Source organism: Trachymyrmex septentrionalis, unplaced genomic scaffold (assembly GCF_001594115.1).
Source record: "Trachymyrmex septentrionalis isolate Tsep2-gDNA-1 unplaced genomic scaffold, Tsep1.0 scaffold372, whole genome shotgun sequence".
NCBI classification, from domain to species: domain Eukaryota; kingdom Metazoa; phylum Arthropoda; class Insecta; order Hymenoptera; family Formicidae; genus Trachymyrmex; species Trachymyrmex septentrionalis.
Window position 1 is genome coordinate 70794 of NW_017305539.1, and position 9266 is coordinate 80059.

The 9266-nt window shown below is 30.0% G+C and overlaps 1 protein-coding gene across 3 annotated transcripts in view; it reads right to left on the bottom strand.

The window, feature by feature from the left end:
- The window catches only part of LOC108750856 (ribonuclease P protein subunit p40-like), a 54748-nt gene that overhangs the window by 44310 nt on the left and 1172 nt on the right, over positions 1-9266 (bottom strand). The window lies entirely within an intron of this gene.

The following is a 9266-nucleotide window of genomic DNA, read 5'->3' on the forward strand; positions in this document are numbered from 1 at the left end:
CTGTTCCTGTCTATGGCGAATGATTTTGCTGGTGAAAAATTCGCCTCAAGAGAAGCTTGTGAAAATCGACTGTCCCAGTTTTTTGCCAATAGGGACGAGGGTTTCTATGAGAGAGGCATAATGAAATTACCTTCAAAATGGCAACAAGTTATCGAACAAAACGGTGCATATTTGACCTAAATCGGATCATTCTAACTATGCTAAATAAAGCCTTCAATTTAATGCAAAAATAATAGCTTTCTTTTTACTACACCTTATAATTAAATATATACTTTTCTTCCTTCCAATTAACCAATAAAGTGCATACAATTCTCTTCGTCGAGTCCTTTTCAATTAGCATTTAAATTCTCGATGCTCACCATGACAGGATAATTTTTATTCACAGTTTATTTATGTTGTTTGTTTATGTTGTTTGTGTTGTCTCTGAGGAGGGCTCAAAAATAAGCCGAAACATCTAAGCGCATTTAGTAGAATAAAGAAGTTTTTACATCTTATAGGTGTATTATTTGCGCGACGTCTTCTGCGCCTGATTCCTAATACCCTTGTCCTTTTCAATTTCTTTTGTGTTTGTACAATAAATGTTTTTTTAATAAAAAAAAAAGGGGGAACTAAACCCATTATTTTTAACGTTTTTAAAAATGTTTTTTAAATATTTTTAAAAACATTTTCAAAAACATTGTCTGCTAATTGGGATACCTTGCATCATTATTTGAACATCCGCGTCCAGCATCAAAATAATATTTAATAGGAACAATGATATTAAGAAACTTCTTATTCTGTTTTTTCTTCCATTCAAAACTAACTTATTTTCCATAATTACAAATCTCTTTTTTAAATTACATTTAGATGTGATTTCTTGTCTTTCAAAGAATGAATTGCAAATGGAATATGTTTAAGCTTAAAGGAATATGTTTAAGAATTTATCTGTGAATATGAAAAATCTAACCAAGCATAATCAATAGACTTATACGCATCATTTAATTCTATCTTTAACATTCTTCGTGTAAATTATTGTTTAAAATAATTAAATTTATGTACGGATTTAAAGTGAAATAAATTAACTTACGATTAGATATATAATATAAATATTGTGGTACTAAATTATTATTAATGTGAATTTAATTCTTATCTTATTGTTGATGACATTTTCGTGATGTTTGATTCAATCAATTTCATCCAGTCAACAACGATAATATCAAACATAAAATTAAAAAACGATAAAAAATGATGATCTTAATGAATTTCTTAATAAATGAAAAATATCTAAGTGCCTTCATATACTCATGCAACAAAATAATCTTAATTTACACTCAGATACAGAGGGTGTACATCACAATTACATACAATTATTAAAAAAACATTAAATAATTTCACTTTGACGGTTTTTATATAATTAATGTTTATGTATTGATGTTCTCCTTTTTTCCTTTTTATTTTTCTTGTTGACTTAACACGTCTTATTTATTAGATAAAATGTTTTGTTTCTATCAAGCTGCGATTAACATGCGTTTAAACATGATATTCTCTAGAGATTATAAATTGTTCAAGTATAATTTTGATCCAATGTTTGAGATGAATTTTTTTTATGTTTTGGGATGAATCACCAGTTTTTAATTATAATTTGTAACTTGTTTGATGTATTGGTATGAAATATTTATATTCATAAATATTAATTTTTGTTAATGTTTCGTTAATGATTAGATTTTACAACATCAAATCTGTTTATATGATCGTGATTTTTTTCCTTGGACATAAAACGAGTTATATTTTGAAATTGTATTGCTGAGGATCCAAAGTGAATCGAAATGTACGAGATATTTTTTTTATTATCTTAGAATCAAGATTACATGGTTTGGTAACCAATTAACTATCACGCTGACTCTCATTCGCTCTGGTTTATTGGACTCTTTTTATTGTTTAACAAGTTTTCAATAAAATAAATATAATATACATTCTGTCAAAAAAGTACCGGGAATTGGTCAATAAAACACAAAATAGTTATTATTCATTCAAATTTATTGTATCGCCTTCAAAGTAGGCTCCTTTCGAAATAATACATTTATGCCAACGAATAATCCAATCATCAAAACATTTTTTAAACGCATTTTCCGAAATCGACTTCAGTTCTCGACGCGAATTCTCTTTTATGTCTTCTATCGACTGAAAACGAGTGGTAATTTGAGTTTTGGAAAGAGAAAAAAATCAGCCGGAGCCATATCTGGTGAATACGGTGGTTGTTCGATGATATTTGTTGAGTTTTTGGTCAGAAATTCGTTCACAATGATAGCCTTGTGAGATGGTGCATTATCATGGTGCAAAATCCATGAGTTTGTTTTCCACAAATCTGGCCTTTTTCGACGAATTTGCTCTCTCAAACGCCGCATAACGCCCAGATAATATTCTTTATTTACCGTCTGACCTTCTGGCAAAAACTCCGAGTGCACAACACCGCGACAATCAAAGAAAACAGTTAACATCACTTTGACTTTTGATCGACTTTGATGTGGTTTTTTCGATTTTGGTTTAGTTGGAAGGCGCCATTCCGAAGCTTGTTGACTGGTTTGCACATCAAACTCGTAAACCCATGTCTCATCACCAGTTATAATGCGTTTTATGAATGTGGGGTCGGAATTAACTCGTTCTAACATGTCTTCAGCGACCTTTACGCGATTGAGTTTTTGAAGAAAATTGAGGTCTTTCGGAACTAGTCGAGCGGCAACGCGTTCCATGCCCAAACAATCGCGTAAAATGGTACGAATTGATTCGTGAGACACCGTAAGTTCAGCGGCTATCTCTCTCAAACTGAAATGACGATTTTCAATCACCATTTCCTTCACTTTATCGATGTTAACTTCAGTTGAAGACGTTGATGGCCGACCAGAGCGAGGCAAATCTTTCACCCACATCTCGACCGCTTTTCAATGCACTGTACCATTCATATGCACGTGTTTTTGATAAAGTCGATTCACCGTAAGCCTTCTGTAACATCTTCAGCGATTCGGCACACGAAATTCTATTTGCAATACAAAATTTGAGACAAATTCTTTGTTCGATCTTTTCATTCATTGTAAAAATCGCAAAACACACTTGAGATGAACTGATAAAATCGAGCACGATAATCACATTAAATGACAGATGGCACTCCAGCTCCGCGTCAGTATAGAGGACAGTTATGCCAACTTAGCGACAAAAAGAATTTTGACAATTCCTTTAAGCGGGCTTTTTAAATGATCAATTCCCGGTACTTTTTTGACAGAATGTATAATATTTCGTTCGTAATTGTTTGTAGTTCAATTCAAAATAAATAGAGATTTTTAAAAGAATGACTGTCCCCCTTTACTTAGGGTAAAGGGACTTTAAGGTAAAGAAAAATTATTAACATATCTTGATTCAAAATCGTAATTATAGACATTTTTCTTTCGTTTGTAGTTGAATATTTTAAAATAAACGTAATTTAAACTAATTAACTACAAACGAAATGATAATTACTAAAAATGATTCTAAAACACAAATCTTTAAAATTAACAAAGTTACGCACAAATATGATCTATAGCATATAGCGGATACCTGCAGTGAAGCGGGTACCCATATTGTATACGATTCCACGAGTACCTGTATCATGCACGGTTCTGCAAGTATCCTAATTTACCCGTGAAACCGGTCCAGATCCGTGGGTAACGGAGCCGAATATTCGGGTATTCCGAGCTCTACTATACAGTGTGTTTAATAATTCTGACAACGCTCGACAGGTAGAGCGGACTAAACTGAGTCGAAAAGTCCTCCATCAATTTTGCAATTTTCGCAATAGTTAATAAGATATTTATTAAAAATCGCTAAATATTAGTTTTCAATAATTTTTTACTTGTATACTACCAACTTTACAGAAAAACGGCGAAAGACAAAAATTGTTTATTTTCTTCTGATAAAGTTCTGAGAATTTTTTCAGAATTTTTTAATACTATATTTTCTCATGTTGGTAAAAATAGTTGTCAATAAGAAAATACTGTACTAAAAAGTTGATAAAAAATTCTTAGAGTTCTATAAGAAGAAATTAAACATATTTTTTGTCTCTTGCAGTTTTTCTGTAAAGTTGATAGTTCTTGAGAAAAAAATTATTGAAAACCAATATTTTGCAACTTTTAGTAATTAATATCTTGTTAACTATTGCGAAAATTGCAATATGGTACAGGACGCTTGCGACTCAGTTTAGTCCGCTCTATCTACCGACAAGCGTTACCGACAGAATTATCAAACACCCTGTATAGTATATACAAATTCACATGGAATTATTTAAGCTTAAAGGGATCCGAAAAACGATTAGTCATATTGAAAATAGCACTTACACACAGATTTACGTGTCATCGACACATCACACATCAATATCTCACGTCACACATACATATGAATTTTCGTATAACAATTATGTTTTAATTAGATGTCTAAGTCCAATTTTAAGAATTTGGTGTTTCTTCATGCAAACTACTACTAGTCTGTGGACTATTAATAAGTACAGATTGCACAGCTTTTATAGGAAGCAAATGTTGTCACGACGTGACAGCTCTGGAGCGCCATATTGTATACTAAGAAATGGTAAAGATCTTAATTTCGAAATTTGTTGTCGTTCTTAGCATAGTTCCTTACAGACACATATTAATGCGTATACTTTAAGCCTGGAAAAGGATTTTCAAATCAATAAGAGGAAAAAAATAATTGTTATACAAAAATAATATGATTTAGTCGGTAATACAAACGATTTTAAAGATCCTCTTAAAGCTCCAGCTTCGACCGATATAGGCATTTATTTCTTATTGGTTGTTTTCACATGTACGGTCCATAAGATTCTTATTGTTATTATTAATAGATATAGACACCAATGAGATATTATTGAAGTCTATCAATTCTAAATAAATTTTCGTCTTTATAAAAAGGATCTCGAGGCCCGGAAGTAATTGTAGAATGCTGACATTATCGACAATTGATATAAATTTGTGATTATTAATATAATTATTTGATAAATATCAGGGTTAACAAACGTTACTTTTTAGTTACTTTGTCGTTACTGTTTATAAACAATTTGATGACGATGTTGCAATTTTTTATGACGGCAATGCTAACAAAATAAACGCTAAGGTTGTGCTAAGGTTAGAAAACTTACAAAGTTCACTTTGAAAAGTAATTTGTCACCATTATGTATTATTTACTGAAAAAAATAGTAAGTAACGAACAACGCATAACAAGTAACGAGTAAAACGTAACATGCTAAAAAGAAGTTATTTTTTTCACAGTAACGAATGATTTTTTCAATCCGTTACAAGTAACGATTGACTTTTCTAAAGTTTGCGGCACATGATGTTTGTTTTCCTGCTGGATTGCTAGCTGGATTAGAATCTTGCCACCGTATTAGCTGTGATGCTGTCAGTGCTAACAATACGGCGCGATAGTAAGATCCTAATCCAGCTAGCAATCCAGCTGGAAAACAAGTATCGTGTGCCTCAGGTTTAATTCTGATGTTACCACACATTACATCATAAGAAATTCAATATCATTACCAAATCGTTATTATAACAAGGTAACGATTAATAAAAATAACGGCGTTATTTGCCAATCCTAATTAATACATTATTAAATTCATGATATTTTAGTATATAAATGCTCCATAAACAAATATGCATACTTGTAATATTATATCTTATATATTTCCGCAAAATTCCAATTTTTTTCTCTATATCATCTTTAATAATATTCTCTATTAATAATCAAACTCGAATAATAACATTAAAATCACAATTTTGAATAAAAATCAAGTATTATTGAATTTTAAATATATATGTCTATAAAACTAATAATTAAGCTAAAAATTATAAACTAAAAATAAGTCATAGTACTTTATTATTTTTAATTTCTTAATTACTCTTAGAGCTAGTTGTTCCATCTTTAGATAAACTATGTGGTAATTTACTTATTGAATAAAGAAAAAAAGAATAAAAGAGTAATACATAAGAGAGTAAGACAGTGAGCTGAAATTTATCAAAAGGTGGGACAACCTAGTCTTAATTAGTTAAATTTTAATAAGAACGCGAATCCCATAAAGCTCTATGTCCACGGTGCTAAAACTTTGTCCGAATTCTCGTACTGAGAAATGTGTAACCTATTAACTAGCTATTTTTCCATAAAAACTACACGTTGATTGGCTACATATGCTTAGATCCAAGAACTCAGACAGAATTCTAGCACCATGGACACAGATTATGGATGTTGATCTTTAATATAATAGTATCTTATCAGTGATATAAGAAACAAGCGCATTCATCTTATACATCTGAAAAATATATTAATAAAAATGTATTTAATAATAAATTAAAAAAGAATCAAAATTAAAATTAAGTATAAATAAATTAATTTCTACTCCTCCCCCTCCCCGATTTTTTATATTCACTAAAGCTAAGTGGGTCGAGTTTACTATTCTAAAAAATAAGTTGTAATTCATAAACGTTCAAAAAATTTGGAAAATCCTGGTTTTTGATCTTTTTTTGTACATAAATACATTATTCTTTAAACGTATATACAGAAATTTCTGAATCCCTTTAAATCTAATTTTATTGGAAAATTAAAACAAATTTTTATCTATAAAATGTAAAACATACCTATACTATACAGTATAGATATAAGTATACTCTGATTTTAGTAATAATGTTTGTGTTCAGCAGAACACAACCGTTTTATGATTCTCTGTTGAGATAGGACCATTCCTCTTGATCTAAAATAATCCAATCAGTGCAAAGAAAACTTCCAACGGTTGCAAAATAAATGTTCTGGTGAACGCAGCCTATGTTTCGTTCATTTGTAACGTACATACAGAGTGTCCCGAAAAGATCGGAACACCTGAATATCTCGAAAAATATAAGTTTTACAGAAAACTATTTCAGACAAAAGTTGTAGGGTACAAAAATATATTTACTGATCTTATCAGTTTGATCTTGGGTGGCGTCGCCAAGGTCAAAGTTACATTGATGTTTTTTAAATGGTATACCCTACTTTTAATTTCAGAATCTAATAACTTGTCAAGAGCTTTCTAAAACACTATAAGAAAATATTTTTTCATTAAGTACTTTTTGAGTTATGATGCTTGAAAGTTACAGCATTATCCAAGATGTCCCATCGATGGCTAAAACTTTGCACTTTAAAAGTCATTTTTATGTAAAAATGAAAATAAAAAAGAAACAATCTCCAAAGATCTGGATCTTAACGAATGTTATCTAGGACATGATTCTGAACGTTTAAGAAATTTTAGCCGTCGGTCGGACACCTTGCGTAATATTAATGCCGGCGGTACTGTAACTTTCAAGCCTTGTAACTCAAAAAGTACTCAATAAAAAAAATATTTTCTTATAGCATTTTAGAAAGCTCTCGACATCAGCTATTAGATCCTGTAATCAAAAGTATTGGATGTTCCATTTTAAAAAATCGATATGACCTTGACCTTGCAACGCCATCCAAGGTTAAACAGATAAGATCAGTAAATAGATTTTTTTGAACCGTACTTTTGTTTAAAACACTTTTCTGTGAAACTTATATTTTCTGAGTTATTCAGATGTCCCAATCTTTTTAGAACATCCTGTATATTATATATATATAATATGTAATCTGTTTGTAACTTGTACAACATGTAATTATGCTTTTATTAAATTAATATTAACACATTGACCGCTGACTAATTTTTATAGATGTACCATAGAAGCTGAAGCTTGAAATTATCCAGTTTGAAAATTATTATTTTTTATGCAATTTGAATACGTTAATTAGTTATTTTTTATTATATACACATTTAAGTAATTCATATCAAACAATTAATATTTTTCAATATTTTGTCTATTTTTCCAACATATACATTATTATTACGTAGATCAGATCTCAGATGATATCGATAATAATAATCTTCACAAAAATGTCTTTGAATTTGATATGCATTACAAGGTATTACAAGCGATTAGTCCTTATTCATGAATCCACAAATAAAAACCAATCGCTCGGTGAGTAGACTGCAAATCCATCTGAAATCCATCAAAAAAAAAATGTTGCATCCTTTCTGTGACCGGTTGTACACAGAGTCTAAAGGATTAAAGTGTAAAAGTAAAGTATTTTTTCTACCTCATGTTTTCTGTGTGATGGGAGATAACTTAGAAAAATATTTTCTTTCTTTAAAAAACATGCATCTTATATCACAATTAGTACTATACAAATAATGTATAGACACACACACGCGCGCGCGCGCGCACATATATATACAGGGTATATCTGACATAACGCCCACTAATATCATACAGTGTTATTTCTAATAAAAAGCTAAGTCGAAAAGTCCTCTGCCATTTTGCAATTTTCGAAATAGTTAACGTGTAGTTAGATATTAATTTCTAAAGATTGTTGAATAAACAGATGAAATCGATATATAAGACAATTTTAAGATATCTTTCAGTGTTCTTTATGAAACATTTTGAAGATGTTTCTTAAAGAAAGATTAACAATAAATACGTTGATGTAAAAAGGAAATGCCAATGTGAGCTGACACTAGTTCTTCATGTGTAATCTAATGTATACATTAAAAATGTAGTACAGACATTTCACCCCTAGTATGGGATCCTCTTCAGTGTAAAAATATATGTTTACTGTAAAAAAAATCCATGATGTCAAATTAAATAGTCAATCGTTCGATCGTCAAATCATCATTAAAACTATTGAAATCTTCAAATGTCATCTGTTATATTTTACTGAATATACAAACAGAACATGTTAAAAAAATTCCAATTGCAATAAGGTTAACAATGGTCTGTTACAATAAAGTGAATAAAAAGAGAGATATCATGGTTACCTTTTTACACCAACATATTTTATTGTTAATTTATTTGGAAAGTTTTATATTGTATTTCTAATCCATTGTACTTTATCTTATATTGTATTTCTATTCTATTATTTAAAAAAAATTTTTAAAGTTGTTCTTATGATGACCGTCTTATATGGTGATTTGACATTTTGTTCAGTAGTAACTAAAAAAATATTGCAAAAATTGAAAAATGGTAGAGGGCTTTTTGATTCAGTTTTTTATTAGGAATAGCACTATATGATTAGTGGACGTTATTTCAGATACACTCTGTATATGTGTGATTATATATATGTGTGTGTGTATATATATATATATATATACACACACACACACACACATATATATAATCACACATATACAGAGTGTATCTGAAATAACGTCCACTAAT